The sequence below is a fragment of the Capsicum annuum genome, chromosome 5 (genome assembly GCF_002878395.1).
Source record: "Capsicum annuum cultivar UCD-10X-F1 chromosome 5, UCD10Xv1.1, whole genome shotgun sequence".
NCBI classification, from domain to species: domain Eukaryota; kingdom Viridiplantae; phylum Streptophyta; class Magnoliopsida; order Solanales; family Solanaceae; genus Capsicum; species Capsicum annuum.
Genome location: NC_061115.1, coordinates 191060607 through 191075533, shown reverse-complemented (window position 1 = coordinate 191075533; position 14927 = coordinate 191060607).

Genomic DNA, 14927 nt, shown 5'->3' with positions numbered 1-14927 from the left:
TTTTTTTTTTTTTGAGAAATCAAAGATAGCATGCAATGCTTAACTAATAAAAAAAATGGTACAAGCAAAGATAGCATCCAGTGCTTAAATGGTAAATTACGATATGTGCAAGGTAAAGACAAAGCATGTAGTACTTAAATAACAAAATAAATGCATTGTGATGTGCAAGTAAAGGAAAAAATGAACTGTAGTGCTTAAATGATAAAAATAAATGCATCGTAATATATGCTGGTAAAGGCCAAGATGGCATCCAGTGCTTAAAATGATAAAATAAATGCATTGCGATATTTGCGAGGCATGCAGTGTCAAAATGATAAAATAAATGAATTGTGATATGTGCGTGCGGTGCTTAAATGGTAAATGCATTGTGATATGTGTAGACAAATACAAAAATAGCATGCGATGCTTAAATGATAAAATGAAAAAATGCTTTGCGATGCGTGCAAGTAAATGTAAAAATAAAATGCAGTGCTTAAATGACAAATAAATGCATTGCAGTATGCTGCAAGCAAAGGCAAAGATGACATGCAGTGCTTAAATGATAAGATAAATGCATTGCGATATTTTTGAGGCGTGCAGTGCCTAAATGCTAAAATAAATGTATTGCGACATGTGCCAGTAAAAGAAAAATGGTATGCAGTGCTTAAATGATGAAATAAATGCATTGCGATATTTGCGAAGCATGCCATGCTTAAATGAAAAAATGCATTGCGATATGAGTCAGTAAAGGCAAAGATGACATGCAGTGCTTAAATAATAAAATAAATGCATTGCGGTGTGCAAGTAAAGATAAAGCTAGCGTGCAGTGCTTAAAGGATAACATAAATGCATTGTGATGTGTGCAAATAAAGATAAAGATAACATGCAGTGCTTAAAATGATGAAATAAATGCATTGTGATGCGTTCAAGTAAAGGCAAAGATAGATAATAGTGCTTAAACTATAAAATAAATGCATTGTAGTGCGTGCAAGTAAAGGCAAAGATAAAATATGATGCTTAAACGATAAAATAAATGCATTACGATGCATGTAAATAAAGGCAAAGATAAAATGCAGTGCTTAAATGATAAAATAAATGCATTGCGGTATGTGCAGACAAAGGCAAAAGAAATACAATGCTTAAATAAAGTAAATGTATTGCGAGATGTTCAAATAAAGGCAAGGAAAAAATGCAATGCAAATGATACAATAAATATATTGTGATGCATTCAAGTAAAGGCAAAGATAACATACTGTGCAAAAGAGAAATAAATGCAATGCGATATATACAAGTAAAAGCAAGAAAGTATAAATATTAAATTGAAGAAAAACATGCATAACTGTCTTTTGGAGGGAAACTAACCCAATTGTCCTATTTTAGGGTGGACAAACCCCTGTGAAAAATGATTATTGAGCAAAAAATTATTTGGGAATGAAAGTGTTCATATATTCCCGATGTTGCTTTCAAAATTACCCCAGTATCGAGCTTTGAGATGCTGGAGGATGCAAGACTATGTACTTGCTGGGGAGAAAGAATGATTGTAGGTTTGTGATGATTGAACTCTACATAGAGCTTCCTACATATCCCGTATGTCACGATAATCAGGCCAATGTAGTTTGAAATGGGAAAATAAGATAAATTTGAGGCGGCTCTCAAAATTTTCCCCAGTGTATGATTTATGCTAACACTGGTTTCTTCTAAGGGAACTAAAAAAATATTTTTCTATTGCGTATTGAAAAGATGTATGACGTCTTCGATTGTCTATGAAGACTGAGGCCCTCAACTAGTAAGGTGACTAAAATCTAATAGCTTCTCAATTGACAGGGCTATTGAAATGTAAAATACTCTAGATTGGAAGAATAAATGTAATAACCTCTCGATTGACAAGGCTATATAAAAAATGCAAAAAATACTCAAAAAATGGGCACTTAATTAAAAAATTAAAATGTCTATATTAAAGGTATATGCTTGAAAGAAAAATTCAAATGCCTTATTTCAAAACTGCGCATCTTTAAAAAAAAAAAATATATGCATATGCGAAAGTGGGCAACTTGAATAAAGTGTAAAAAGGAATGCTCGTATTTGAAAATGGGCATCTTGAAAGAAGAATTTTTTTGTGAAAAATGCTAAAAAATGAAGACGACACGATCGTCTTGACTTCGGTTGGTACCAATAATTAGTAATGTGCATAAGAAATTCCCCATCTCCTTTCTAGCTAACCGAGATCAACTTCAGGGTAACTCCTATAGTTTCAAGTGGTACCTTAGACACGCCTAAGTCTCGACTAGACTTTTTGTTTTGCTTAAAAAAAATGTTTCGAATTATGCATATCCTTATGCTTCAGGTGCCCTCTCCAGAAAAAAAGTCCCACTTCGCACATATTTGAGTAAAAAAAAGTCTCATTTCGCACATATTTGAGTAATTTTCTTTTGAATCTAGGGACGTATCAAGAAATACACTCGCACTCAGAAAGGAATACAATGCACGTGATTGCGATACTATAGGCTTGACCTTCATGTAAGTATCCACTAATATGAGAACACTTGAAATAGAATCTCGTAGGACTTGCTATCAGCTTGTAATGTAGGATTGGGTACGGGTAAGATAATATTCAGGACGAAAGTGACTAATCACTCAATGAGCATTACACTGCATTTGTGCTTTCGACGTTTGTTGCACTTTGACCCATGATCTTCTTAGTTGTGCTGTGTTTTCCCTTGTTTTGTATTTGCTTAGACTTCTTTTGAATCCTGTGTTAGAATTTTCTCTTTTTTTTCAAGAATGTATAATATATTTTTTTTGTTCTTCATTTTTTCTTCTCTTTTTTTTGTGGGGGGGGGGGGGGGGGGGGGGTTGCTCCTTTTGAAGTCGTTTTTTCATTTGAGACAATATATCCTTTGCATTTTGCATTTTTTATTTTGAATCTTCGTCTGCAATTTTTACACATTTAGTGTGCTCAAGGAGGTAGGGCCAAGAGAGGAATAGTGAACGTAAGCACTCAAAAAGGTATAGGTTCAGATGTAGTTGTCCAAAGAAAAGGTTTTAGGCTCAAAAGAGGAGATGCTAGGGATTAATGTCATTTGGTGGGTTGTGAAAGGAACAATCGAATCAAAGAAGGCCCTCAACAGACATTTAGGCCAAGTTTTAGATCAACAAATGCAATGAATTAAACTAAAGCTCACCATACAATGCACTTGAAACGATGAGGTTGGCTTCGTTCTTGTCTTAAATGTATGCAAGAGAATTTTTCAAGCATTATTCAAGTGTGATAAAAAGTACCAAAAGAAACTATGGTTTACCATCAAGTCAACCCTTTCATCATACCGATTTGTTCTTTCTTATGCATACTCCTAACTGTATTGGTATCAACCAAGTTAAAATTTTATTTTATTTTTGAGAAAAATGGGACCGAACCCAAATGGAGGTTGCCTACGTATCATGGAAAAATAAAAATCAGGTTTGTGTAGTTTAGGCAAATTTGTGAATTTGTATATGCCATGTATGATTGTAAAAAAAATGATGGTCATCCTTGAAAATAATATAAAAGACGATTAGGAAAGAACTGTTAGTAGCATCAAAATTATTTTGATTAGACGATCGAGAGGATGAATGTCAAGCATGAGGGGAGCTTTGACACAACTTCAGTATGCTGACATGATTAAGAAAAAAGACATTCGAAAAAATTATGACAATATTTTGCAGTGGTTGACAAAATTATTATAACTAAAAAAAGTTGAAACCTTGCTTTTGATAGTGAGGATCGATACGCCATAAATTTAATGATTTACGACGTTTGAAAAAAGAAACTAGATATTCTTGCACAAAAATCAGGTGAAGATCTAGAGATAGGCCGGGTAGGCACTAATGTCAATGAGATTTTAATTTGAGGAGCTATTAAACTATGCTTTTGAAGAAGCATCTTTGAACTGTTTTAGAAAATTACCCCAATTTAAATACCAGAAAAATTATTTTGAAACGGTGAAGAGACCGAACCCTAATGCAGGGTTGCCTACGTATCTTGTCAGGATAAGAATCAAGTCAAAACGTAGATCAAACCTATTGCAGCTAGTGGCGATGTTGCTAAGGTGCATATTTTTAACTGATCACTATGCAAAATAAAGGTTAGACTACACCTTTTCACTAAAGCATAATCAATTTAGAGTAAACAAATATGTATAGACACAATAATCCTTCAAATATGTACAAAGACTATGATAATGCGTCACTTGGGTCGTGACCTCTTCGGACATAAAGTTAATTAACGATGCATGCACCTAAAAGGTATTGTTTTAATTCTATCCTATGTAGACTAAGAGTAGGTAGACTCGAAAATAGATTTCCTATATGAGAAGACACGTAGTCCCACGGCAGTAAAACTCCCGCTCACCCCATGTATACGCCAACTCTCTAATGTAAGGTGTTTTGAAAGAATTTTGGAAAAGTACAATGTACAATCCGTGTGTACAATATGTGTGAGTGTCAGCTTTCCGAAATGGAGGAAATATGAACAGAATGCCAATTTGTATAAAACAATAAATAAATAAATAATCTATACAAAATAATAACAAATAAATAATTTATGCTACACAAACAAGATAAATCCAAACAATTAGAAAAAATAAAAAATAGTGTATAAAATATATGAATATTTACCTAAGCCTGTAATGATTAGAACCTTGCATCCCCAGCAGAGTCGCCAAAGTGTCATACCCAATTTTTACCTAAGGTCAAAATGAGCACGACATTATGGACTCAAAATAGAATTAATCTATCCAAAGTTGCCACCTAATTTTTAAGGAAAATAAGGAAACTTATTTATTTATTAACATATATTACTTGTGTTTAATCTACGAACCAATTTAGATTCTAGGTAAGGGGTTAAATTATTCTGAAGGGAAGGTATTAGGCACCCTTCAAAATTCACAAATGTGGTTCTCAGCCAGACTTAGATTTATTAAAAGAAAGAGGAAAAATTAATGTTTTAAGTACAAATAAAAAATGCATATTAAAAAAATATAAATAATTTATATATAAAGAATGTATAAACTACACATGTTACCATAAAAATATGTGTATAAAAAGTGTATGAAATTAAACAAAAGTACATGAGAATATGTATAAAAAAAATAAAAAGATTAAATAAAGAATAATTTGTGCAAAGGAAAAAATCATGTAATGTTTTTAGTGTAAAAAAATATGAATTAAAATATCTAAATTTAATTCTTTTATATAAATAGTAACGACCTAAATTTTCCTAATGCCTGATGAGAATTGCGTAAATAAAGAATATCCCTCCCAACGCCCCAAAAATAAAATTTTTACTATGATAATATTTGTACAATCATAAAAATGTAAATTACAAACATAAAACTCAAACTCTTCTTTTCGTGTGATCCTTTTGACGATATTCTCGAGAACCTGTACAAACACTCGTAATAATAATATTAGTTGCAAATCAAAATAAATTAAGAAATATATGTACATATGCGCATAAAAAATAAAATTTTCACTAAAAACGGGCTCAGATAAAGTTGTAAAAAAATATAAAGATTTCATCATTGCCCAAATTTATTTATTTTATTATGTATTTATATATGTAATATTCGTCTTCTATTTGTGCAGGTCTCGAAAATCGACAAAAATTTCTTCACTGGCCAGGTGTCGACCCTTAATGTAAATAATAACTTTGATAAAATAAAATCTTTCTTTTGTAATGGGGTGGCCTCAAATATCTAGACGGAGAAATAATTTCATTGGCCAAATATTAACTAATATCAATAAAAATATCAACAAAATAACAAAGAAAAAAATAATCAAAACATAACTTTCAAGCAGCTTTTAACAATCTAAATAGAACAATATTAATATATAATAAAGATAAAGACAAAAACAAACCAAATATGGAGAAACATACTCAACAGTAGGCAATATCCATCACAAAAGCATTCATTAAATTAGAAAATGCATACTACTATTAATCATAATATAGCAACAATAACCATAGCAATGTTAGAAAAATAAAGCATTACAACAATGTAAGATACTACAATACGAGAAAAAATATCATAAAGAAAACATAATCAAACATGTAGAAATTAAAACCCAAAATGAAAAATAACAGTGATAGCATTAAAGTTCTCCATTTTGTTTCTTTCTACATTAAGTTCAAAGCTCCATAATATCCCCAAACTAAACCAACAAGACCTTTATACTTCAATCAAATAATCAAGACTCAACAAAGTCAAAACTTCACAATATTAACTAAAAAAAAAAGTCAACAAGAACTTAGATGCAAGACTTGTTCAAATTCAACCCCATCAAATCAAGATTCAAAATGAGAAGATGCGTGTATGTTTGTGTTTTAGAGAGAAACAGTGAGGTTAGAGAGAAAGAGAGAAATGTGTATATGTGTGTGTGTTTTGTGTTGTGTATTTATAAAGGAAAGTGATAATAAAATAAATAAATATTAAATCTATTTTTTTCCAACATATCACTTAAATTGTGGATACTTGATAAAATAAAGTCAAATATCCTTTTAGTGATGAGATGTTGACTTGATTGATTTATTACTCTGTGTATTAAAATTAATCGATTTATTTTGACAGACTGTGTTAAATAAGGTACAAAAATAAAAATATTCATATATATAACTACAGAAAAATGTAAAAAAATATAATTATCTTTGAAAAAAATATATTACACTATAAATAATTAAAATTATAATATATAAAAAGAATTGTACTGTTATGTTATGTACGTATGTTGATGATTGTGCAAAAATATTAAAATGATAATAAACTGATAAAAATCCTAAAATTTACGAAATTAAGGGTGTGAATGTTTGTGGTGTGTGCTTTGTGTATATTTTGTGTTGAGTATTTAAAAAGAAAAAATAATTCATCAAATCTACAATTTCCCAACATATCCCATAGATTTAGGAAAGTAGATTGAAAAAAGTCAAAAAGTGAAGAAAATAGGGGAAGAGAATTAAAACAAATTATAAAGAGAGATGAATAAAAATATAATATTATTTGTGTATTTAAAATAATTAAGTCGACTCACATTTACAAATCGTATTAAATATCGTACAAAATAATGAATGTCGATATATAATTACGGAAAAATATAAATAACAAATAAAAATATAATTATCTTGAAAAAATATACTATGCTATAAATAATTAAAATTATACTGTGCATAAAAAAATTACAGTGTTGTGCTGTGTACGTATGAAAATGACTATGCAAAAATATTAAAATAATAATAAACTGATAAAACTTCTAAAATTTACGAAATTAAAGATAATTTTTAATAAATTGTGTAAAATTAAAATATGATAATAAATTGATAAAAAAAATCCTAAAAAATGATGATTATCGTTATTTTGCTAAAAAATATAAAAAAAAATGTGAAATGTTGCATTTTATGCACTACAAGTACCCCCCCCCCCCCCCCCCCTCAACTTTGATAAATCTAGTACTACAAGTACCCCCCACCCCCCACCCAACTTTGGTATCAGAGCTATTTTATTTAAAAATGGAGGAGTTACATGTATTTATTTAAGGAATGCATATTATGATAGAACTACATTTAGAAATCTACCAAAATATTATAAAAACTAATGAATAAAATAGACCAATCCCAAAAATATAAAGAACTAAAACAAATATTCTTTGAGAAATGAAGAGAATTAAAAATAAGAAAAGAAAGACTACAATATAACATAATTGTTAGATATGTCAAAAATCAATAAAAGCACAAAAGGAAGAAATATCACATTTAGAATCACAAATAGATAGTCTAGAATACATATATCAACATGATCTATATACTATAAAGTAGATAAAATGAACAAAGAAGAATTTATAATAGATGAAAAAATATATGACAATCATGAAGGATTAAAAATAAGAATAGTATTTTCTAATTTAGGAAGAAGATATAAGAAAATAGGTGAATATTTATATTTAATGTTAGAAAAAAAAAGAATTAAAATTAGAAGATAAATTAACAGTTATGGTAAGAATAGCAAAAGAAAATGAAGAAATAGACAGAAAAAAAGAAAATAGAAAAAATAAAACAACAAACTACAGATGAAATACGGAAAATAGAAGAAATAAAAAATAATAGAATTGCTGAATTAGAAAAAGAACTAAAAATGCTAAAAGATCTGTATGAAAAAAGACAGAAAGAAAAAGAAGAAAAAGATAAAGAACAAAAATTATTAGCTGAGATAAATCAATTTAAAGAAAAATTAGAAGAAAGAAATAAAGAATTCGAAACTAATGAAATGGAAATAAATACAATAGATGCTGAAGAAACAGATAATTATGATTCGGAAAGTAGTGAAACATATACAGAAATCTTAACAAATATAGAAAAACTAGAAATAAATGAAAAACAAGAAGTAATTAATAAAGAAAACTTAGAAAATACAAACATCGAAATAAATACTCTTGATAAAAAGGACGATGAAAAAATAATACTAGTACATCAGAAATAAGAAAACCTACATATTATTATAAAGATAAGTTTAAAAAATATAACCTAAAGGATGAATATAACAAATGGACACCAAAACAAATAATCAATAAAAATATAATTTCTTAGACTTAGATTGTGTAATAGATGTAGATAAAATGATGCAATTACGGATAGGATATATAACAAAAGAATTATTAGACAATGGTATAAATGCAATAGATATACCAGAATATACAGAAAGAACACTAATAGGAACAACAAAATTATGGTTTTTAAATTTAACTGAAGATAGTAAAAAGGTATTAAGGGCTGAATAAAATTTCTACAATAATGGTATAGAAATCTATGTGAAAAATACAGAGAAAAAATAAAAATAAAAAAAATATTAATAAGGAATTTAGTATGTTGCAAGGATAAAATAACACCTCAATTTGGATGTGAAGAAAAATATTATAAGAAAAGAAAAAGACATAAGAAATATAAGAAGTATAGAAAGTCAAAATATAAGTATAAGAAACCAAGAAAAAGATATTATGTAAAAAAATTTAAATATAAAAAACCATATAGGAAAAAGAAATCTATAAAAGAATGTACTTGTTATAACTGTGGAAAATTAGGACATTTAGCTAGAGATTGTAAAATGTCTAAAGACCCAAAAAAGAAACAAATATCATAAATAAAGATAGAAAATGCAGAATATATACAAATAGATTATATAGATTACGAATTGGAAAGTGAAGATAGTATATATGAAATTTCGAAAAATGAAACAGATAATGAAATAGATAGTAGATAAATCAAATGACTGAAGAAGATATAAAAATAATAACAAAGGAAGAATATTTTAATAAAGAAGGAACAGATCAGAAAATAATATTTGATAATAATATATTTAACGAAATAAAAGGAAAAGAATTAGATCTAAGTATAGAAAAAATATTTAAAACACCAATAATAAAAAACATATTTAGTAGACGAAAGGAAGAATACTACGTAGTAAGCCAAAAAGAACATATAATAGATTGTAGATACGCGAAAGGAAAAGCTAGTATACCACTAGTAACAAAAAGAATAGTTAATGAAGAAATACAAGAGACAAAAAGTAAGGACCCAATAAAATATGTACACCTTAGAGGAACAGAAATATTAATAAAAGCATATTTTAGAGAAGGAATAGATACACCAATAGAACTATATTTAGCAGATGATAGAATCGTAAAATCTATAGAAAAAAAAACATAATAAGTGCTATAAGAGGGAATCTAATATACCAAAAAATTAAATTTATAATAAGTGCAAATTATTCAATATCAATAACAGATAAAAATATAGATAAGTCATTAATACTATATTGGAAAATATCAGGAATAGAATTAACCCCAGGAAGTAAAATATTTACAGCAAGATGTAAAAATTTATATGTATTAACAACAAAGCATAAAATAACTGGAAAAAATAAAATTAAAAAAATACAAATAGAAAACCCTTCTGAGAAATTTGTAAAAATCATAGATAATAATGATTATAGCTACCAGAATATAGATATAGAAAAAGATTTAGAAATAGTAAATGAAAAAATAAGAACACCAAAGAGAATATCTTATGAAAAACCAGAAATATAAAAAAGAGTAGCATATGAGACAACTCCAAAACCTAACCTAACTCAATATTATATAATAGGAACAATAGATGAAAAATAATATTTAATACTAATAAACACAGGACAGGAAGATAATTATATAATGAAATACTTAGTAAAAATCGAAGAAATTAAAACAAATAATGATAAATGTCCAAATTCTTCAAGAAACCTAATAATTATTAAAAATACGACTGAAAAAAAATTTATAATAGGAGTCAGAAAGATAAAAATTGAATTTGAACTAAAAGAAGAAACACAAAAAGCAAATATAATATTAGGAATAAAATAGTTGGAACAAGTAATACCCTACAATATAGAACATACACAATTAACCATAACCTAAAATAAGGAAAAATTATTAATAAAAAAAGATTTAATATGAAAATATATGTACTCATGAAGATAATAGTAGAAGGATATTATAATAGATATTATACGCCAATGATAGATACAGTAGCAGAAGCCAATTTATGTAGATATAACTATTTACCAGAAAATAAATGGGATAAGTTAAGAACACCAATAGTAGTTAAAGGATTTAATAACGAAGGAAGTCTAATTACATATAAAGCTAGGAATGTAAAAATACAAATATGGGATAAAATATTAATAATAGAAGAAATTTATAATAACGAACTAACATCAAAAGATATGCTTTTAGGAATGCCATTTTTAGATAAACTATATCCACACATAATAACTAAAATATACTGGTGGTGGTTTACAACACCATGCAAACAAAAGGTAAGGGCAAAAAGAGTTATTAATAAAATAAGAAAGAAAGCTGATTGGATAAAAGGAAGTGAAAAAATCACACAAAAATTAGAAAATATAAAAAATATTGAAGACACAATAGAACTAGTTATATTTTCAATAAATAAAGAAGAAATAACTATATTTTCAATAGATAAGGTAGAAATAATAAAGAAAAAATTAAGACAATTATACAGTGAAGATCCATTAAAAAGATGGGGAAAACATAAAACTATTGTAAAAATTAAGCTAATAGATAAAAATAGTATAATAACCCAAAAACCATTAACCTATAACTTTGATGATTTGAAAGAATTCGAAATGCATATAGATGAATTATTAGAAAAACAATACATAGAAAAAAGTAATAGTAAACACAATAGCCTAACATTTATAGTAAATAAACACAGTGAACAAAAAAGAGGAAAAAGTAGAATGGTTATTGATTATAGAAACCTAAATGCAAAAACTATGACATATAATTATCCAATACCAAATAAGATATTAAAAATAAGACGAATACAAGGATATAATTATTTTAGTAAGTTCGATTGTAAATCAGGATTTTAACATTTAAAGCTAGAAGAAGAATCTAAAAAATTAACTGTATTGTAATACCCCGATCATTCCTTAAGCCTAAATCTGTCTTTTGAATGGATATGTATGACTTCTAAAGTGATTGATGTTTAAACCATGTTGTATTTCTCTAATTTCCACTTTTTGTCATGTAGAGAATTGAATAAGCTTTTCATTGATACCAATTTCATCGAAATCCGATATCAGATGAGTGAGTTATGGCCGTTTTACTGAATGCTATCGGATCGCCCAGGTTTGACTATCAACCTGGTGGACCATCAGGTACTTGGTAGACCGTCAAGTGTTTCGTCAAGCCAAGGCAGTAGCTCCCTTTTTGGGATGTCATGTGACGGTCAAAGTGGTGGATAGTCACAAAGTTGACGGACCGTCCAGGTGTCCGTCAGACCAAGACAGAATGTCTCATTTCTGGCCCTCAAGTGACGGACGACTTGGTGGACTTTCACTTTTCTGACGGACCATTAGGTCAACCTTCACGTCGAGGCAGAACATTTCAGTTTTGGTGTTCGAGTGATGGACGACTTGATGGACCGTTAGTCCCTCTGACGGACCGTCACAGGCCCTGATCAGTAAATTTCAACTTTTTTTCAAAAAGGCATCTTGGTCATTTCCACTCCTTGTGGCCTTATATGTGTGTGTGTGTGTGTGTGTGTGTGTGTGTGTGTGTGTAGAGAAGAGAAGATCATTTCTCTCCATTTCTCTCTAAATTTCTTTCAAGAATTCTCTAGAAACCTAGGGTTTCTTCCAAACCCAAAAATCAAATCATCTCCAAGAAATTCAAGAAATCTCCCATAAATTTCTTCAAGTTGTTCAAGAACTAAGTCCCTCAAGTCAAAGGTAGCAAGGTCTTGGTCTAAAGTTTGAGAAAAAAGTTTCAAGCAAGTTTCTATATATTCAAAATCAAAATTTAAGGTATGTGGGGTTTGAACAAGAACACTCCTTTCGTTCTTGTACCTAAAGATTGACTTTCTATTATTGATTTACATGATTTTGCAAGTGGGTTTACACCCAAATTTCTTTGTGTATGATTTATGAGACTTAAGTTGAATAAGCTTGATCTTTATGGTTATTTCACCATCATGCTTCTTAAATTGAGTATTTATTCCATGAGATGTATACTGTCATTATATATTGATGATTTTTAAGTGATTTATGATAAGTGTCAAGATTTGTATTTTTCTATGAGAAATTTGACTATTGAATATATATAGATCGATAGTTGAATTGAAAGTCAAGAATGAGTTTGATGATGTTTCCTTGAAACTTTGGCATTTGAAATGATTTGATAAGCAAATGTACTCGATGTTGAGAAACATTGTTTGAATTTGAGTCGAGTTAGGAATCCACAGTCGTATATGATTTACCGATGAGATATACTGTTGTTTTGATCATCATGATAGACCCATGAGTTGATATTAATTGAGGTAGATTTCCTAACGCGTTCTGAGCTGAGTTTGGGAGGAGTATTTAGCACCGAGCGGGAAATTTGGTATTTCCCCAGAACTACGTGCCACCGTAGAATTGATGTTGATAGTTGTGGGCCAAAGGCCGAGTATGAGATTGTGATGATGAGATTGAGGTTGTACTCCCTGGAAAGAGTACGACACCCCTGCTAATGTGGGATTCTCTCCTTAGGAGGGCAAAACGTTGGACTCCATGCGGCTCACATGGTGTAGTTATGTCGGTTATAAGAAACTACCACATCCATAATGATCTAAGTACCATGAGTTACCGAGTCACTCTAAGTCATGAGTCAAAGCTTTTGAGTTGAGTTGAATGATTTATGAGATTTATGAAGCATGTGTTATTACTGATGATTTATGGAAATAATGTTTCAGATAATTCAAGCGAAGAGAGTTATTACTGTCAGCATGCATGATTTTCTTATACACTTATGATATTATTTAAAATGTTGCATCCACCCCCACATACTCAGTACATTCCCAATTACTGACTCTCATACTCTTTTGTATTCTATATTTCCTCACGATATAGGTTCAGGTGCTCAGTCTCAGCCACGACAGTGATCTACGATTACCTTCATCTACATTCATACAGTTGGTGAGTCCTTATGGTTCGAAGACCTATGTTCATGATTTTTGTCTTGCTAATTGATGGTTGTTTATTTTTTCATTCAGTATGAGTCAGTTGGGGATCTGTCCCAATGGCTCTTCAGTCTTATGTAGTAGAGGCTTTGTCAGACTAGAGTACCAGTATGTACAGAACGTTAGTATTTGATTGTACGGGACAGTATTACTTTGTATCTCAGTATGTTCATGGCATGATTATTCTTCCTTATTACTGCTCGATTATTGTAATGGTGAATTATAGGAGTAAAGACAGGCTCAGAGGGTAGCTTAAGGTTGTGTGTGGCCTTAAGCACCGTGTGATATTTCGGGATAGGTTCTTGGGGCGTTACAAGCTTGGTATCAGAGCCTAAGGTTTGAAGTGTCCTAGGGAGTCTAACAAGCCGCGTTGCATAGAGTCTTGATCATTGGTGTATAGCGCGCCACATCTATGAGAAAGAGGCTACGGGACGTATTAGGAAAAGTTATTTCTTTCTTTCAAGAGTCTATCGTGCCTATGACTGTTTATCTCTGCTGTTAATTCATGCTTTATTATGACAGAAAATGCCTCTTCGTAGAGCTCGCAGAAATAATGAATGATTTCAACCCGTTGATTCTTTAGGTGAGACGGTGTCCCACATGGAATTTTGGGCAGTTTTCCAAGTGCTAGCCTAGGCAGTCACCGCTAATGCTCAGGCCAACACCCAGGCTATTATTCTACCTCCGCAAGGGAATAATTCTGCTGCAGCCTGGGTTCGTGACTTTATGCAAATGAATCCATCTGAGTTCTATGGGTCGAAAGTAGGTGAGGACCTACAAATGTATTTAGATGAAGTGAGAAAGATAACTCAGATTATGCATGTGACTGAGGAAAAGAGTGTTGAATTGGCTTCCTATCGAATGAAAGATGTTGCTTATGATTGGGTGGAGATGTAGAGGAAAGTTAGAGGGAGAATGATGCTTCCATGACTTGGCAATTATTCCAAGATACCTTCTTAGACAGGTTCTTTCCCCCTGAGCTGAAGGAAGCGAAGCTAGAAGAATTTATGAACTTGAGACAGGGCTCCATGACAGTTAAGGAGTATTGCCATAAGTTTAACCAGTTGTCTAAATATGCTCCCAGTATGATGACTGATTCTAGAACTAGTATGAGTAAGTTCTTGGCTGGTGTATCTGGTTATGTTGTGAAAGAGTGTAGATCCGTTATGCTTAATAGGGACATGGACCTTTCAAGACTAATGATCCATACTCAGCAGATTGAAGCAGTCAAAGTGAAGGAGAGAGAGAGAGTGAGAGGGAATAAGAGAGTTAGATCTGAGCAGTAGGGGTTTGGTCAGACTAGATTTTCTGGACAGATCCTCTCTCAGTTTTAGAGTCGTTCCCTTATGCCAACGCCTTCATCAGCCAG